We start from the raw sequence: 18627 nt of genomic DNA, 5'->3' as shown, positions 1-18627 counted from the left end.
GAAGGCGGGGGGGGGGGAAAAGGAGTGAACGAGTGCCCTAGCCGCCTGCTGGGAGGGGATGGCGCAGCACCAACTGATGGGTACCCCCCTTTTGTCCCCACTCCCTGCACCCCTCTTCCCACTCCAGCTCAGGAGGCCGCCTCTCCCAGAGGATGAAGAACCTCAGGAGCGGTGCGGGGGCGAGACTGAGGTAAGCTTGGGAAGTTACATCTTGTGGCCCAGAGAAGGAGGCAGAAAGCGTTTTGCCTGCACGCTCCTTTATGGGACTGGATGCTTAGGGGAACAAACTGAACAAAATAAGCAGGGCAAGCATTCCTCCCCCGGGTGGTCCCCCCTCTCCTTGCACTTTAGTTCTCCTCTTTAAGTTTCACTCGTTTACATCATCTTACAGAAGTTTGATTTTTCTTGGTATGCGTGCCTTTCTCAGGATTCCTCAAGCTCCGCTGACTCCAGCTAGAGAACTAACAGCAAGTAACACCATTTTCTTATACAAAGGGTACTTAGGGCACACTAGAGGAAGTAGGAGCAAGATCCAGGAGAACCCGCAATTTGAGCCAAGTGCCTGTTTCTGAATATACCATATCCAGTTGTGAGAGGTCTCAGAAATCTTGGCTGCCTGTCCACACACATTCTCCTGTGTGGTGTAGGGTGGAGTGAGTGTCTGCGGAGGAAATACGACATTTGGCTATCCCAGAGCAAAACTAAGGGTATCATTAAACAGATCATGTCTGTGACCCTTTGAGGGGGTGGGGTGGTGTCACTGTGTGAACAATGCCGTTTGAAAGCAGGAAAGGATACCAGACAAGGAAGAGCACAGCCTGGAGCTGCAACCCTAATGCTTGCCAATAAGCTTGGCATCTCAGATGGTGAAGCCTGCCTGGCATAGGGTGTCAGGTCTCTGGAGAGCACTAAAGCAACAAGGGTCACTGTGTCAGGTGTGTGGCTCAGATAACTCATGAATAACAAGAAACAGAAGTTAATTCCCTACCTATAGAATAGGCTCAAAAACATAATAACACCCAGACCTCTCTGGTTCTAATTTCAAAGAGGATGTCTTTATATTTACCTAGAGGCCAGGAAATGAGACAAGTGAATTGTCTAAATTAGTCTGCACAAAATATGTGTGTTTTAGAAAAAAATTCACTTTCTTTTCTTAATGTGTAAAAAAACCTTACATTTCTGGTTCTTCAGTTTAGTTTTGAAAGGGAAAACTGAGTTTTGGTTTTGGATTTCGGTTTTTGGTTTTGCTTTTTTTTTTTCTGAAATAAAACAAGAAAAAGTACACTGCTTTCAGACACTAAAATCAATGAATTCTGTTAATACTTCCTTAAGATTTCCATCTCAATTTGATGTACATTTGATTTTAATCTTGTACACTGATGGGGAAATAGAATAAGAGGTTGCATCTGCAAAGGAACAGAGTATAAAAAAATAATCTGCTAGTTATTGCTGGCTGATTTTCACAAACAGAATTTTTACAGAAAGTTCCTTTGAGGGCAAAATTTTATGAATCTTTGCTCCACTAAACCCCACTCTCTTTTCCTAACCCCCTTCCAATTTCCAATTGTAGTTTTTAATTTTAATTTAAAGTCTTGCTTTCTAAATTCCTCAAACATTTTTGTTGTATTTTATTTCTTATACCTGAAGCCACTGCTGAAGAGAAACCTCAACACGGCAGTTCAGTACAGTCTTCGTGAAATAAAACACAAGGACGTATTTTCTTATATGGGTCCAGGGAGACACTTTAGCATTACATTTTATTCCTGTTGTATTTCTGACTTCATTATTCAGAATATCTAGCAGTGGCCTCTGTTCTCTTTGTCAGAGCAAGGAAATGTGTATGAGATGAAATCAGATGCTGTCAAATGTTACTGTTCTGCCTCTTGGATGTTGAACTGTTCTGTGACACTTTCATAAGGGATAGCAGTAACTCAATGAAAATAAAATCACTGGTTGATCTAAAATAGTGTGGCAAATCTATGTCACAGTGATACCTTCAAAGCACCAATTATTCCTCATAACACCTGTAGTAGATATCAATCAATTGCTTTCTTAAGATTTCCATCTCAGTTTGATGTAAGGGGAGATAAATAGTCATTACCTGTTATTAAAGCTATCATCATGACAGAATTATGTTGTTAACATTATTAAGTGTGTCCTATAATTCCTGAACGAATGTTTGTAAAACACATGTAACTTGTATAAGGATTTATACTCTTAAGTTTAGTCTGTCATTCTGTTCAGAGTGGATTAAGCATTCAGCCAAATAAACGTTTAATAGTTAGTATGGAGTGTAGAGTGCAATATTTCATTTTATGTGTATAGCCAAAAAGAAAATCATCTCTATAGCATAGAAGCATTCCTCATAGACCATGAAGACTCTACAAGTTGAACTAAGTAACCCTGAAAATCCTCCAAGGGAAAAAAATGCAGTTTGTTGAAAAGACTGACAGAAATCCACATCTCAAAATAATAAAAGAAATTTCCCCAATTTTTTCTTGCCTGTATTCTGACTGATGGTGGCACCAGTGAGCAATGAAATAAGCAGAAGCCAGGACACCTGGCAAAAGCAGACTGAATTCTAACTATGAAAGAACTGATAAGAACCTTGCATTTCCTGCAGAGAGAAGGACCCTCCGTGACTAAATGAATTTATGGACTGTCTGCATTATTAAATAGTTCTATTAATCCTCAAAAACTACTTCTTGAGATAGATATTATGAGCTTCTCAAGTAAGGAAATAAGAATACATAAAAATGCCTAAGGTGTTATAGCTATAAAATCTAGAGTTGGAAAACCCAAGCTTGTACTGTTTATAATACTGTTTGTTCTCCATTAACATATGGTTTCAGGTTGTGTGATGGTAGCTTATCAAAATGTAAATTCTATAAGAAATCTTACAATTAACAAAGATTTCAAAAGTCAAAAGGACACTCTGCCAATGTGTTGTTACAAAAAATGATATGGAGCAACTATGGTATTTATTGCATTTTTTTCTGTGTTCCAATTAGGAGCCTGAACGATAATTCCACTATGCATATAAAAGTATGGTTATGATAATATATATCTTGTAAGTATAGAAATATCTTTCCTCTCTTAACTTTAGCCATAAACTATTATATGGTTTTATAAATGATAAGATTTTTTAAACCTCAGTGAGTACAGATGTTTCTCAGATGTAGGAGAATTGAATACTGAGAAAAAGTATATGTTAATGTGAAGAAAGATTGGGCAGGCATAGCCTATTGCTGTATTTCTTACTTGTTCTGCCAAAATCATTTTTGATATAACATCAATGAGGATAATCAATTTCTTATACTTCGGTTTCTCTTACATTAAAATGCTTTCTAACAAGTAATCTGCTGTGATTTGCCCTCCCATGTGATCGTTGTGCAGAAGAAAACACACTGACCACGCAGATTAATCAGAACAAGCACATTTTGTCTCTTGCATGACAGCTGCTTTATACAAAATTTCAGCCATTTTGTGTTGTACTAAACAACTTGTACTGTACATTGTGAACAAATAGTGTAGCTACTAGATGACAATGGCTATTTGGAAAGTAGATAAGGCAGGATAAAATGTATAACCCATATTTATATGCTTAACATTTAAGCAATAACAATTGTAATTATTAGCAGACGGTGAATCTCAGTGAGTAAGTAAAGGACAGTAGGTTTAGATTAAACAGGGAGTCTCAGCGTTGCTATTTTCTAACTATGTTGCTGTGGACAAATAAACCTCCAAGGAGAGTATTATTCAGCGAGATAATCATTTTCCACGTGTGACTGCTGAGCCCATAAAATGATATCTCAATTTGAGTTATACTGGAAGAATAAAATCATGCCAAATTTTGAAGATTTCTTTGGATGTGAACATACATATACATATATGAAAGATGCATAACAATGTCTCTATAGAATGTCCATATTCTGAGTAATTGCTTGAATAAAGCTATCATTCAAATTAATTGCTTTTTGTAATTGTAATGTGACTCCAGAGAAAACTTAAAGCTATTTTTTTGCTCTTTTAAAACAGGAGCAGAGTTGTCTTCTAAACAGATTCTGTCCATTCATAAAAATGTGAGGATAGCATTACCCAACTCAATACATGTATATAATTTTTAAAAAGATAATGTACCTAATATGTTCAGAACTGCTTGACACTAAATTAATAAGTTGTCATTATCCAAGATACACAGGACTACTGGGATGATGCTGTAATACTAAAGAATAATAAATTATGTAAAAATGCTCTTAAAAGTTTAGAAACTATGTTTTTGAATACAGACATTCTTACTACATCATTTGTACATACACAAGTCAAAGTCTGTAAGCAACAGGTAGACAAGAACACAACTAAATATAGAATTTAAGTATGGAAAAAGAAAGGTTGCTTTTACAGCCCCCAAGCAGTTAATGATTATAACAGGAGATTTTTCTTTTTTCTTGTATTCCCCTTCACATACTTAGCTGAAAATCTTATGCATAGCTCAACTGGAAACACTAGAGGGTGCTATTAGTGAAAACTTAGAAAAATAGTTTTCTAAAACCCATCCCCCTCTCTAGCACTATCAAGGATTAGAATTTGAAAGAGACCTACCTGTGAAATGAAACTAACAGTTTATTTTTCCTTCCTGGAGGTATCTTGTAGAGTTTTGCCTTCTTTTCCTATTTGTTTCTTTTTTCTTTTCCCTCCTTCCTTTTCTCCTAGGACTACCACATAACGGAAACAATATTAGGAGCTTGCAGTCTTAGTTAGGCAATTAAGTGGGAAACATTTGAAACATTGATTTGGTTCCCTATTCCTGAATGCTAAAAGCTAAAGGGGCAGGGGGATGGGGGAATCCCAATAACGGGTTTCTTAGGAAGAAAGGGTTTTATTTTAATTTTTTGTTTTTTTGTTTTTGTTTTTGTTTTTGTTTTTTGTTTTTTAAACAAACCCTGAAGATTTAACAACCTCTTTAATGAAGTAGTGGTAGAATAACTGTGAGTGATCAGGGCATGTGAGCTTTTTCTCTTCTAGGCTTGAATAGCTTGACACTTATAGTGGACAAAAGCTGCAGCCTAGGTTCGTTCTAGTTCTCTCTCTCTCTCTCTCTCTCTCTCTCTCTCTCTCTCTCTCTCTCTCTCTCTTTCTCTCTCTCTCTCTCTCTCTCTCTCTCTCTCTCCTAAGCATTGTCTATATAGCTGAACTTTGCCAAAGCACGGGACTCTAATTATTGTCAGGGAGTGAGTAAGCATGAATACTAGTAGTTGCTGTTTTCTACTAAGGAATATATTTATTGTGTGGCACTGTAACATATCCATACTGCATCAAATGAAACTCTTTAAATTATGCGTGGTAATTAGTTGTATTGTGCTGTCAGTATATGAGCAAGGGAAAATACTGTCTCTTTAAGGTGTAAAAATAGAAAATACTATTAACTAACAGCTTCTATCTTTATTTCTTTAGGAGGAACTTTGTCTTATGTTATCCAGGTGCTGTTCCATGAGGTAATAATAATAATAATAATAATAATAATAATAATAAACAACCTGTAAGAAAATTTGATTGTTAAATAAAATTAAATTATATTTTTCTTGTTTATTTAATATTGAGGTGAAATTTTCATCTGGCCAACATTGTGATCTAGCCAGGTGGGTATCACATAATGCTTTAAGCTAAAGAAACACACACGGACTCTCTCTCTCTCTCTCTCTCTCTCTCTCTCTCTCTCTCTCTCTCTCTCTGTCACACACACACACACACACACACACACACACACACACACCACACATACACACCGCCACCACCACCACCACCACCACCACCACCACCACACAAAACAAAACACAACAAACAAAACAAAAAAAAAACAGTATCCTGGATCTATTGAAAAGACACATTTTTTTCAAAGTTTACAGACTAATCTCAGGCTATTCCAAGCCTTTACTTTTTAAAGTTTCTTTATTTCTATGATATAACTATGAGCTATGGAGATTTAATTTTTGTGTAGCTTGTGAAATCTCTTCTATTTTCTAATGTATGATAACAATTTTAGTGTGTGTACAGAAAAATATAAAAAGGCAAAATACCTTTAAGAATAATTATGACTGTGATTTAGTCAAATGAAGGTATTTAATGGATGGCTAATTCGAGCTGTTTTACATTGACTGCACTACACATAAGTTTAAATGACTAGAAAATACATATACAACATGATTTTTTTTCATTTCAAATTAAACGGTTTCTAGTTCTTTATTACAAAATCTTAGCTGTTCTCAAATGTGAAAAGGCAGCTAGTCTTAAGTATTCAATTTGTTTCTTTTCACAGAAGGTGAAAATGAATGCTGCACTTTACTTTCAGGTTGAAAGAAAGATGTGTTGAATTTTTAAATAAATAGTTATTTCACCAGTAAAATTAAAATGCAGTGAAATCATAAGTACAATTGGACACATTGTTAACCCTCTTGGGGCTGTCTTTTTGATTGGCTAAATAGTAAAGGTAAAGGGTTTGGAGCATAGAAGAGTACTCTATCATCGAAAGTGTAATTTTTCTCCCCCTGTCCCCATCTCTTTTTTTGGTTTAGTGTTTAGTTTTCTTGTGGTAAGTTCAACAAATAGTAGCTTTACTGTCACTGCCATCCCTAATTGTCTATTTTCTACAGTTAGACAATTAATTACTTTTCTCATGACTAACAAGATATGTGACAAGAACAACTTAAGTAAAGAAGAGTTCTTTTTCTTCTTTCTCACAGATTGAAGGAATAAATCACAGCGTGGAAGGCAATGGCAGCTTGGAGTGATCAGTGACAGACAGTAGAGGTCATTGAATGCTTGGACTTCAGCTTTTTTTTTTTTTCCTGTTTATTCTTTCTAGAATCTCAGCCCATAGAAATGAGGTCTTAGGATAGGTTTTACCACCTCCATTAACTCAACCTAGAAACTTTCTTGAACATACTTAGAATGTATTTCATTATTGAACTTATATTGCAGCAAGTTGATACTCGTGATTAAGAGTAACTACCTCACTTATCTCCCTCAGTGAAATGAGGATATTCTAGTATTGAGTATTAAATCAGGCTTTGCTATTCACAGTGTGGGCACGCTGCGTAGTGTTCCTCCTTCCCTTTCTCAAGCCCTGAATTCAGTGCTGATACAAAACTTTCTACTTACCTCAGGATTATGTTCTTGATAAGACACATTTCTAAGCATAGTGGGTACAAATAACTAAATTGTCCTCAGACATTAGCCATTTATTTAAATTTTACTTTCTTGGACCATGCATTATGTATATGATTCTGAAGTGAATCAATATGTTGATTAGTCTTCAGTTCATCATAAAAAATAATGTTACTCAAAGCTTTTCATAACACTTCAGCAATATAAATAAATTAAAACCCACACACCTTCTATAAATTATAAAAGATTCTCCAAAAGATGACCATGAAGTTGTAATAGTATTTGAAAAAAAAGCAACAATAAGAAAGCACAAATAAAATGACAGCATATGAAACCAAAAAGTCATAACAGAGTTATTAAGTGACATAGGCTTTCAAGCATCACATGCCTGTGAATTATTAAAATTGCTACTTTCTTTACAGGTAAAATAGAATGAAGAAATATCTGTAAAAGCTACAAGATAAAGTATGTAGTGCTTTGAATTATCTCTTAGTCAGGTCCCCAGATTTTTTTTTTTATTCTTCAAGGTAACATATTTATTATTAACACCAAGAATACAAAGTAGACTTTTAAAGAATGAGAAAGAGAGGCTTCAGTTCCAGCAGACAAAGTGGGCTACCTATTCTTTTATTATTATTATTGGCTATTTATTTCTTTTACATTTCCAATGCTATCCCAAAAGTTCCCCACACGCTCCCCCATCCACTCCCCCACCCACCCACTCCCACTTCTTGGCCCTGGCATTCCCCTGTGCTGAGGCATATAAAGTTTGCAAGACCAATGGGCCTCTCTTTCCACTAATGGCTGACTAGGCCATCTTTTGATACATAAGCAGCTAGAGACAAGAGCTCCGGGGTACTGGGTAGTTCATATTGTTGTTCCACCTATAGGATTGCATATCCCTTCAGCTCCTTGGGTACTTTCTCTAGCTCCTCCATTGGGGGCCCTGTGACCCATCCAATAGCTGACTGTGAGCATCCATTTCTGTGTTTGCCAGGCCCTGGTATAGTCTCACAAGAGATAGCCATATCTGGGTCCTTTCAGCAAAATCTTGCTAGTATATGCTATTATATAAAAAAGGGGGTGGATCTACATACTTAGTTAAGAACTTCAAGAATTACATACTTTTAGTCAAATACTAAACACATATAAAGTAACATTTCATAAAAGACTAAGTGCTACTAAAATATGTATTAGATTAAATTTTATTTCTGACTTTATGTCACCACAGTCTTTATACACAGCCAATTTTAAAAGTAACATGAATGAAAAAATTTTCAGAAATATGATACCTGTTTTATTTTAAAGACATTTTTGGATCTGATGTATAATGTAGAACAACACAATTGTCAAATGAATTATATTTTTACATTAGATTTATTCTTATCAACAAGCAATAATTGTAAGTTCAATAAAATCTTAATAGAATTAACTTGGCTTAGTTTTCTGTTTAATTCTTACTAAATAAGATGAAAAAATAGAAGATGATATTTTGTCTCAAATCATATCTAAGAACTAATAAATCAGACTCTGTCTCAGAGAGAAAGAGACTAAAACTTAAATACTAGACAAACTCTGAATTCTAATGGAAGACAATTAATAAGTATCCTTTTAAGCTTCCTTTATTTCCTTCCTGCTTCAGCTTTACTACCATCATTTTAACAACTTATTCTATGCTTCTTTCTATTTTTTGAACAAATACTATAACATATAAAATATTCCTCTGGAGACTGATATGGGAAGAAATAGAGGTGCTAGGAGAAAATAGAAAGCTGAAGAAACCTCTCCCTTCACATTAATATTCTTTCTGTAGATTTTGGAAAGAAAAGAATTGTGTTAAGTTTTAGCAAGGAATTGCTAAACAAAAATCGGTGTGCAATCCCTATTTTTAAATTCCTATTGAGTTCTTTGATCTCCTTAGATGCAATTTTAGGAAGAGACATGGACAATAACACTTGCTAACCCCATTATGACCAACTCAAGTGCTTTGCATGCCATGCTGCAATAAGTGTGTAGCTATGCCATGTTGTTATAATTCATCCTATTTTTGGGTGTTCTGTAGTATAAAACACACCAGAGTATAAAAAATAAATATGTGAAGACTAAATTTTGTACATGGAAATGGAATAAAGGATAGTATATATGAGATATAATAAAGCATTCTCTTGTTACCACTCTTGAACTAATGTATAGAATTTTTTTTTGTCTAGAAGTTGTAATGTACATGATATAATTATAATACATTCTTTTGTGGGTTATATTTTTACATCATGACATAAAGGAAACATTATTAAACTTGGTATATATTAGTTACACTAACAGAGCTTGAAAATAATGTATTATCCTATACCATCCTAGATGTATGATATTTGGTAAATCACTTAGACTTTCTGAATTCTAACTTTAATAAATATATAGTGAGAAGCAAAATTAATCTGAGATTTGTTAGGGGAAATACATGAGATAATGAATATAAAAACATCTGATAGAGCACCTAGCACAAATATTTTAATTTTCCTTAATAATATAAAAAATTAGACTTCCTGAGACATGCAAAGAGATCTCTGGGTGAAAAGAGTAGGAGATAGCTACATTATCCATTCATTATGTCCTTATAAAATTAATTAATTTATAAAGAACTTTTTTATTTCAGAAAGTTATTTTTTAAAATTCTTTTCTACTGGGCATGGTGGCGCACACCTTTAATCCCAGCACCCAGGAGGCAGAGGCAGGCAGATTTCTGAGTTCGAGGCCAGCCTGGTCTACAAACTGAGTTCCAGGACAGCCAGGGCTATACAGAGAAACCCTATCTCTAAAAACCAAAACAACAAAAACAACAACAACAACAACAACAACAACAACAACAACAACAAAACCACAACTCTTTTCTAGTCCACGCTTTATAGATGTGGTGGATGGATTATATGATGTTAAATCTAACCAAAGGGAGAAAAATAGTAATTTTAGTTTATTCCAGAAAATGAGTATCCAGTGACCATTAAGCAAAATACAATGCTTATCTTCTTTGAGAAGTTTCTGAATGAAAGTATAATCCAATATTAATAGCATGGCAGTGATTAGGTGTGTATGCAAGTGTATATGTGTGTAAGGGTATGTGTGTGTGTGAAATTACTTCCCACAGTTGACTTGTTGAACCACCACTGGTATACTAAATCCTGTATATATAGTTTCCTTTATTTAGTAGAGTTTGCTTTATATGTTATAGCAATATCAAAGGAACTAACTTTCTGATTATAGTAAGGGCCAATGCCCACAGTTAAAAAACTAGAAATTTGCCACATATTGCCATATTCTACATGGGAGAATAAAGAGAGAATAGTTTTATCACCAGCCGGCATGACACTAATCAAGATTGGAGAGCAGCAATATCTTCAAGGTCAGTGAGTAGCAAATCTGGACAGAGTAAACAATAAGCTAGCTGAGGTCATCAGCTCACAAAAAAGAAGACAAGGATAAACAAAGCAGGACTCTGAACACCAGCTCATTGGGGGCAAAGTATGTGAAAGGCATGTGATCTTCTTCACAGCTAGACTAGGTTCAATAGTGCAGAGTATGGAGCTCACTACATGATACACAAAGAATTTATCAGTGCGGCAGAAATTATTTCTTTGCCCAATTCCAGTGATTTTTTTTCTTATAAAAATTACATGACAGCCCTTAGAATATTCTCTTGCAGTAGCTCTGCTTATTTGTTCTATGTAATAATTTTTTTAAATCTTGGAAGTACTCCTCAGTTTTCCTTAATTTTTCACTTTTTTTATTTTACTATACAAAAATCTACTTTCTCTTTGTTTACTTTCAAGTGTCTAAAATGACTGGCACAAGACACTCCAAGATCAGATTCTCAGTAGAAATGTGATTTATTTGCCCCAAAGGGGCAAAAGAACACTAAAAGACCAAGACAGGAGATACAGGACTAGGCAAAAGGGGAGGAGAACAGGGAAAGGAGGAAGAGATATTTGCTCCTGGGGAACATAGGACTGTTTCTAGATACAGAGGAGAGAGATGTGGTCAACAGACAAGTGGTTGTTTATAAAGATATAAGGGGAAACCCTGTGTTAGGATGCAGTGATATATTTTGATTAGGTATGCTATGCTAGCCAAAAGAGGCTTTTGGTTGCTGGACATCAATATCTTCATAGCTGGACCTTAGTAGTCAGTCTCAGGAGGAGGATGTGGTATACCAAATAAGAGAATAGACCTTGGTGGCTAGTTTTAGATGAGAGGTCATAACTACTCAATCTTGGGACTAGCCTCTCTCTTAAAAAAAAAAAAAGCCTGAGAACTTGACTTAACACAGAACTAAAGCTGTACCCAAGTACCAGGAAGGACTCCCATGGCTTGAACTTGGCTAGAGTTACTCCATAGCTACTTCATAGCAATAGTTAATCAAAGATTAGTCTGATTTTTTTAAGATGTACTTTCAGACCATTTGTGATTGCATACTGTCTTGATTCAGAGCACCCACCTGTTGGCTTACAATAGACATTCAGTTAGATACTTTTCAGGATAGATACCCCCTCCCCCACTTACTTACTTCCATTTCTTATAAAACCTTGTCCTGCTGAGGGTTCAAGGTTTCTCTACTTTCCCTTCCTGTCCTACTGTGTCAGGGTTGAGTTGGAGGAGACTCCAAGCCCAAGATTTTAATAAAGACACCATAGTGCTATTACATCAGAATCGACTTCCCAACACATTATAGGAATGCAATCTAACAGTTTTGGCAAGGCAGAAGGAATGGAGAGAAGGGGAAGTTCCATGTTTGCAAGGTCAGGCCAGACAGAGCCCTTTCAGTGTCTATGTATTTATAGTACTGTCTTAACAACTGTGGGAAACAAACAATTTGGGAGCTATTGTCCTAAGTTGAGTTTGTTGACTATAATTGATCTGGCACCTGAGTTCTTTGGTCATGAAATTTTAGGCTAAAATATTCTCAAGACTCTGTATCAGTAGGAGCTAAAAATAAATAAGATTAATAATGAACAATTAGTATATACTATAATAAATGTTACATAAGTGTGGTCATACTCTCTCAAAATACTTGTTATTGTTTTTGAGACGGTCTCACTATGAAATCTATGCTGATCCTGATTCTGCTTCCAGGGTGCTAGGGTTATGGATGTAAAAATTCATTTTTTATTTAACAAGAAATACTGTATGACTTATCTTTGGTTTATGTACATGTCTATCATTATTTCAAGTCATCAGGGTTTTTTAAAAATCTCTTTTCTATTGGATATTTTCTTTACTTACATTTCAAATGTTATCACCTTTCCAGGTTTCCCTCCCTCCAAGAAATACCCTATTACATCCTCCCTACCCCTGTTTCTATGAAGGTATTCCGTCAAACACCCACCCACTCCTGCCTCCTCGCCCTTGATTCCCCTACACTGGGGCACCTATCAGGCCTTCATAGAAGCAAGGATCTCTCCTTCCATTGATGCATGACAAGGCCATCCTCTGCTACATATGCAGCTGGAGCCATACTTCTTGGTTGATGACTTAGTCCCTGGGAGTTCTGGCGGATCTGATTGGTTGATATTGTTGTCCTTCCTATGAAGCTGCAAACCCCTTCAATTACTTCAGTCCTTTCTCTAACTCTTAAATTGTCATTAAATAAAATACAACCACTTTTTAAATTAGGTATTTATTTCATTCACATTTCCAATGCTATCCCAAAAGTACCTCACACCCTCCCCCACCCACTCCCCCACCCACCCACTCCCACTTCTTGGCCCTGGCATTCCCCTGTACTGAGGCATATAAAGTTTGCACGACCAATGGGTAAAAAATAAAATAAAACACAACCACTTAAGCACAAACACTATAATGTTACAACAGTCCCATCTGAAAATTGGGATTGTTACAAAATAATTAATGTGTAACAAAGACATGATTCATATCCTAGGCAAGGTAAAACTGAAGAGTGTAAGTCATATCTGTGAGGATGTTTCTGGATTATGTTTAGTGGAATGGCAAGACGAACCTTAATTGTGAATTGTACCATCCCTTCAGCTGAAGTCTTAAGATTATGATATATGAATATTGATTGAATAACTCAAATATGTGAAGGAGATTCACCATGAATTTAGTGAAAATTAAACTTGAGTGTCTATCACTGTTTTTATTCCAAGATCTCATATGAAGAAGCAATGAAAGAATAGGTAGTACAAAATGTTGGGAAAACGCATTCCAGTAATGTGTCAAGTAGTTTGTTACTGCAATATGTACTAATTATTTTCAATTCTTCAATATTCATAATACTTATGTACTTACTAGTTCTGATATTGTTAGATTAAATTGGTGTTCTTATTTAAAAGAGCCTTCATCTTAAGTTTTAAGTCTTCAAAAAAGGAATTCAGTTATGTATTTTTAATGTCACAGAAATCTTTTATTAATTTCAGAGAAAAAGAAGAAAAATATCTTTCAAAATAAAGTTTTAGTTATAGCTTTGGACTCTTACTGAGTTGATTAGTAATGCAACATACCTTCATTTCTTTTATATTATTTAAAATTTTTCTTAGATAATTCCATACAAGTACAAAATACATATTGTTCACTCTCACTACTAATCCTTTCCTATCTCTGAACTATATTACCATCTGTCTTAGTCAGGGTTTCTATTCCTTCACAAACATCATGACCAAGAAGCAAATTGGGGAGGAAAGGGTTTATTCAGCTTACATTTCCACATTGCTGTTCAGCACTGAAAGAAGTCAGGACTGGAACTCAAGCAGGTCAGGGAGCAGGAGTTGATGCAAAAGCCATGGAGGGATGTTCTTTACTGGCTTGCTTCCTCTGACTTGCTCAGCCTGCTCTCTTATAGAACCAAGACTGCCAGCCAAGAGATGGTCCCACCTACAAGGGACCTTTCCCCCTTGATCACTAATTGAGAAAATGCCTTACAGTTGGATCTCATGGAGGCATTTCCTCAACTGAAGCTCCTTTCTCTGTAATAACTCCAGCTGTGTCAAGTTGACACAAAACTAGACAGCCAGTACACCAACTTAACCCTCCAAGCTAATCTCTTTCTCACACTCATACATAATATTTATTTTGTCAACTATAGAAATGAAACAGTTCCATCTGTGTGACCGTGGGTTTGAAGCTATCCTTTGGAGCTTGACAGGCACTAATATGTGACAGTAATTTTCACAGGAGAAGAAACCCAGGTTTTCTCACCCACATAGGGATCCCACAAAAGACCAAAATATAGGCACCACCACAGTTCAACTTAGTGAACCAAGGAGTTTTATTGGGGGCAATTTATAGGAATATGTGTGAGGGGTTACATATAGGAGCAGAAATGACTCTAAGACAGCCACATCATCTTATTCCACTGCAGCATGGATGAAAGGTCACAAAACCTGGGAATCTGAAACACAATGAACAACTTGCAGTCAGCTCAACAAGTTGGAAAGTGTCCTTTCAACGTGATACAGTTAATTTAGATCTCCTCCAGAAGGCTCTGCTGGTTTCAGCTTCTTCTAGTTAGCTTGTCTAGTCTCAGAATCTCCTTTGTAGCTTTGCTACTCTGAGAGTCTCCTCTGCTGCTTTGCTTGTCTGAGAGTGCCTCTCAGAAATCTTTATTGTTTACACCTGAGAAATATGAGCCTAGTGAATATGGTCAGTTTCAGAGAATTTCTGACCTATTTTGATTTGTTTAATATCTGGGTTACAGACCTTTAGCACAGAATGGAAATGTTAGTGCTAAATGCTAGCACTGCACTAAGCATTCAACAAGATGAAGGGATTCTCCTTCTCCCAGAATCTATCAATACCCACTTGTTCAGCAATAAAGAGTAGGGTTCCATAATACCACTGCTTCTACCACAGTTATGAATTAAAGATTGTAATGGTTATATCTTGCTTAGAGAATGACATTTTGTCGTCCTTCACTCTCTCTCATGTGGCTCTTACATACTTATGGCTGCTTCTTCTAAGGTATTCCCATGCCTTAGAAGGGCTTGTAAAAATATCTTATTTATGCATGATCTCACAACTGTCATTAATTCTCAGTGTCTCCATAGCCATGAATCTCTGTATCCTCCACTCTTCTTTGTAAGGAGAGACTTTCATGATTAAGGATCCCAGTAGCTCTAGTCTATGGGGATAAGAATGGACATTTAGAAAACAATTTGATAAATAATGTTAAGAAGTTCTCTACTTGAGTCTACACCCTTCTCAGGCCTGGATGTGTTATGGATTCAAGGTTCTTCAGATATTTACCAGTCTGACCATGAATAATTTTTAACAAAGGAGATGCATTTAATTATATACTGGTTTCTGGGCTATACTTGGGACTCATTTCCAGATGCAATGCTCAGCCACCTCAATAAGGGGATTTTCAAGGTGAATCATACAAAATTACATTCTGACTGCATGCAAGTAAAGGTCAATTCATGCAAAGCAAGACTTTGTTTACAGAAGCAGAAACAGAAGTTTTGTTAAAGGTGTACTACACAGGCTAATTACAAACTTAACTCTTAGCAGCCCTAAACATTTGGAAATTTTTATTTTCTTTATATTTCTTTTTATTTTCTTTATATTTCTCTTAAGCACAGTAATTTTAATCTTTTAAACATAAAGTTAGCTATCAACATAATGTTAGCTCTCACAGGTGTTAACTGTCTTGCAGTACTAGGCATGAGTACTAGTACCTCTGGCAAGCTAATTTTAAATAAATTTAGAAAAGAGTTGGCTAGCCTCACATGTCTCATGGCACTGCTGCATAGTTGAGTACATCTTTCCAGGAAGTTTAAGGTTTCTAGTTTATAGGGTTTACAGCTGGACAAAAGTAATGATGGCTTTCTTTTTTAGCACCCTTCACAATACCCTCTAGTACTTTGAAATAGAGAGAACTGGGAAAAAAAAGTTTCAAGCTTGGTTCCAGCTACCTTTCTCTAGATATTAAAATGTGATGTGCCATAGCTTCTGTAGTTACCAGAAAGCACTCTAAAAACTTAAAGTTTGATTTTAAAAGTGTTAGTTTCTGTGTAGTCTACTGAAATATTACTCTTAACTACATTTAGAGAATAAGGGAATATTAAAAACAGTATGCCTATACATGTGGAAATGTTCCTTTTCTTCTTTAATTAAAGCACAGAAAATATATGTTTCCATATGAATGGCTTTTCTCAAATTAGAAATTATATAACAAGCTCAATTTTTGAACTTTGGCCATAAGGCTTCTTATCTCACATAATTATCTGCCATACTTAAAGCATGTATAAAATTCCTAAAAAGTGAAATGAAATGAAACTATGTTTGCACACAAAATAAACAAAACAATTAAATAAGGCTTTATTTTTGATGTGGTTGTTGACAAGTCACTCTCAGATTAGATATGTTCCTATTTGCACTGGTAAGTATATTGTATTTCTTACACAAGGAGCATTCATCAAGCTTAAAACTTTATTCAAACATAATATCTTATCTTTTGTGAAATTTTTATTTATTTACTTATTTTTATTAGATATTTTCTTTATATACATTTCAAATGCTATCCCAAAAGTTCCCTATACCCTCCTCCCGCCCTGCTCCCCTACCCACCTAATCCTGCTTCTTGGCCCTGGCATTCCCGTGTACTAGGGCATATAAAGTTTGCAATACCAAGGGGCCTCTCTTCTCAGTGATGGCTTACTAGGCCATCTTCTGCTACAAATGCAGCTAGAGACACGAGCTTTGGGGATTTTGGTTAGTTCATATTGTTGTTCCACCTATAGGGTTGCAGATCCCTTCAGCTCATTGGGTGCTTTCTCTAGCTTCTCCATTGGGGGCCCTGTGTTCCATCTTATAGATGACTGTGAGCATCCACTTCTGTATTTGCCAGGCACTGGCATAGCCTCATACAAGACAGCTATACCAGGGTCCCTTCAGCAAAATCTTGCTGGCATATGCAATGGTGTCTGGGTTTGGTGGCTGATTATGGGATGGTTCCCCGGGTGGGATAGTCTCTGGATAGTCCATCCTTTCGTCTTAGCTCCAAACTTTGTCTCTGTAACTTCTTTCATGGGCATTTTGTTCCCTATTCTAAGGAGGAATGAAGAATCCACATTGGTCTTCAGTCTTCTTGATTTTCTCGGGTTTTGCAAATTGTATCTTGGGTGTTCTATGTTTCTGGGCTAATATCCACTTATCAGTGAGTGCATATCTTTAGTTATTGGGTTAAATGATAGAAAATAGAAGACATTGAGATGATTTTTCCATATTTTGACAAAGTCTTCTACGTTTATTTTATTTACAATGTACCCTGAGAAGAGAATGGAACCATATTTTGTACAGTAAGTTACATAAAGTTGTATATAAGTTATATAATTATATATGTGGAAATCATATAAAGTAAGTTTTTTATATGGAATTTATTTATAAAACTACAGAATAGCTAAACATTAAAATGCAGTAATAACCTGTGGGGCTTTTGCTTTTCATATTTGCTATAGTATTGCATATATTATTTTTCATTTAAAAATCTTCAGACTGTTAATAGAAGGAGCAACCTTACTTGTGTTACTCGAGTAGAGCATTGGTTGAAAGGTAGTAAAATCTTGAAGTTATTCATCTTAACAAAGTTCATCTGAGTTAAATAAATATTTTATACATAGGAATAAAGATCTATTTTTAATAATAATATGCAAATAAGCATGTTGTCTACATGGACAAATGATGACTTTTGCCCCCCCCCCCTCTCTCTCTCTCTCTCCCCCTCCCTCCCTCTGTGTGTGTGTCAGTGTGTTTATTTTCATGTTTTTTTTCAGCAGTGGTAATAGGTATCTTTTATGATAAAAATAGTACATATTTGTTAGATTCTTTGTTAATGACAAAGGGCCTAGTGTAGGTAGAAATGAAATATAGCTGTACAGAATTAAATGACCTATGTGTGACTGAAGTCAGTATCCTTGGACTCATTAGCACAATGCTATAACTAATTAAACTAACGAATCTCAAAACAATGACAAACTATATGTTTGAATAAGGAAATTTCTTCTGGAACCTGGCTTGTTAAAACTGATGCAAACTATTAAACTTAAGGATTCTGCAAATGTGCTAACAGTTTCTGAAATCACAATGACAATGGGAGAAAAAATTCTCTCTTATTTCTCCTGGCACTTGTGCATAGATGCAGAGAATATCATAAATTGGCATTCTGTAGTCTACTGGCCAAGTATTCACAGTAATTATAGATGTAAAATATGTCAGGAACAACTCAAAACATAACCAAAGACTGGCATCAGAAATACCATGTATTTATGTTCACCAAATACAAAATCTTAAGGAATTTTATGTTTTTTTTTCTTTTCTTGAAATATCTGTGCTCATATCAAATGCAAACTAAATATAGAATCACCAAATCAAGTACTTGGACATATTCTAACCTTGAAATTTGAATTTTGGTTCATTGATAATTTTTGCTATCTCTGTACCTACTTCATAAAGACTGAG

General features: G+C 35.6%; 1 long non-coding RNA gene across 1 annotated transcript; it reads left to right on the top strand.

Annotated features, from left to right (window-relative positions):
* The first annotated feature begins 1 nt into the window (after window position 1).
* Window positions 2–9346, top strand: Gm30577. The gene is made up of 4 exons (XR_387050.3): window positions 2–190; window positions 3012–3070; window positions 5455–5495; window positions 6741–9346. It is a non-coding gene; the product is annotated as a predicted gene, 30577 (long non-coding RNA).
* Window positions 9347–18627: the final 9281 nt, after the last annotated feature.

This window comes from Mus musculus, chromosome X (genome assembly GCF_000001635.26).
Source record: "Mus musculus strain C57BL/6J chromosome X, GRCm38.p6 C57BL/6J".
NCBI lineage: Eukaryota > Metazoa > Chordata > Mammalia > Rodentia > Muridae > Mus > Mus musculus.
Note: the sequence above shows the minus strand (reverse complement) of the source record. Positions and strands in the feature narration are given on the sequence as shown.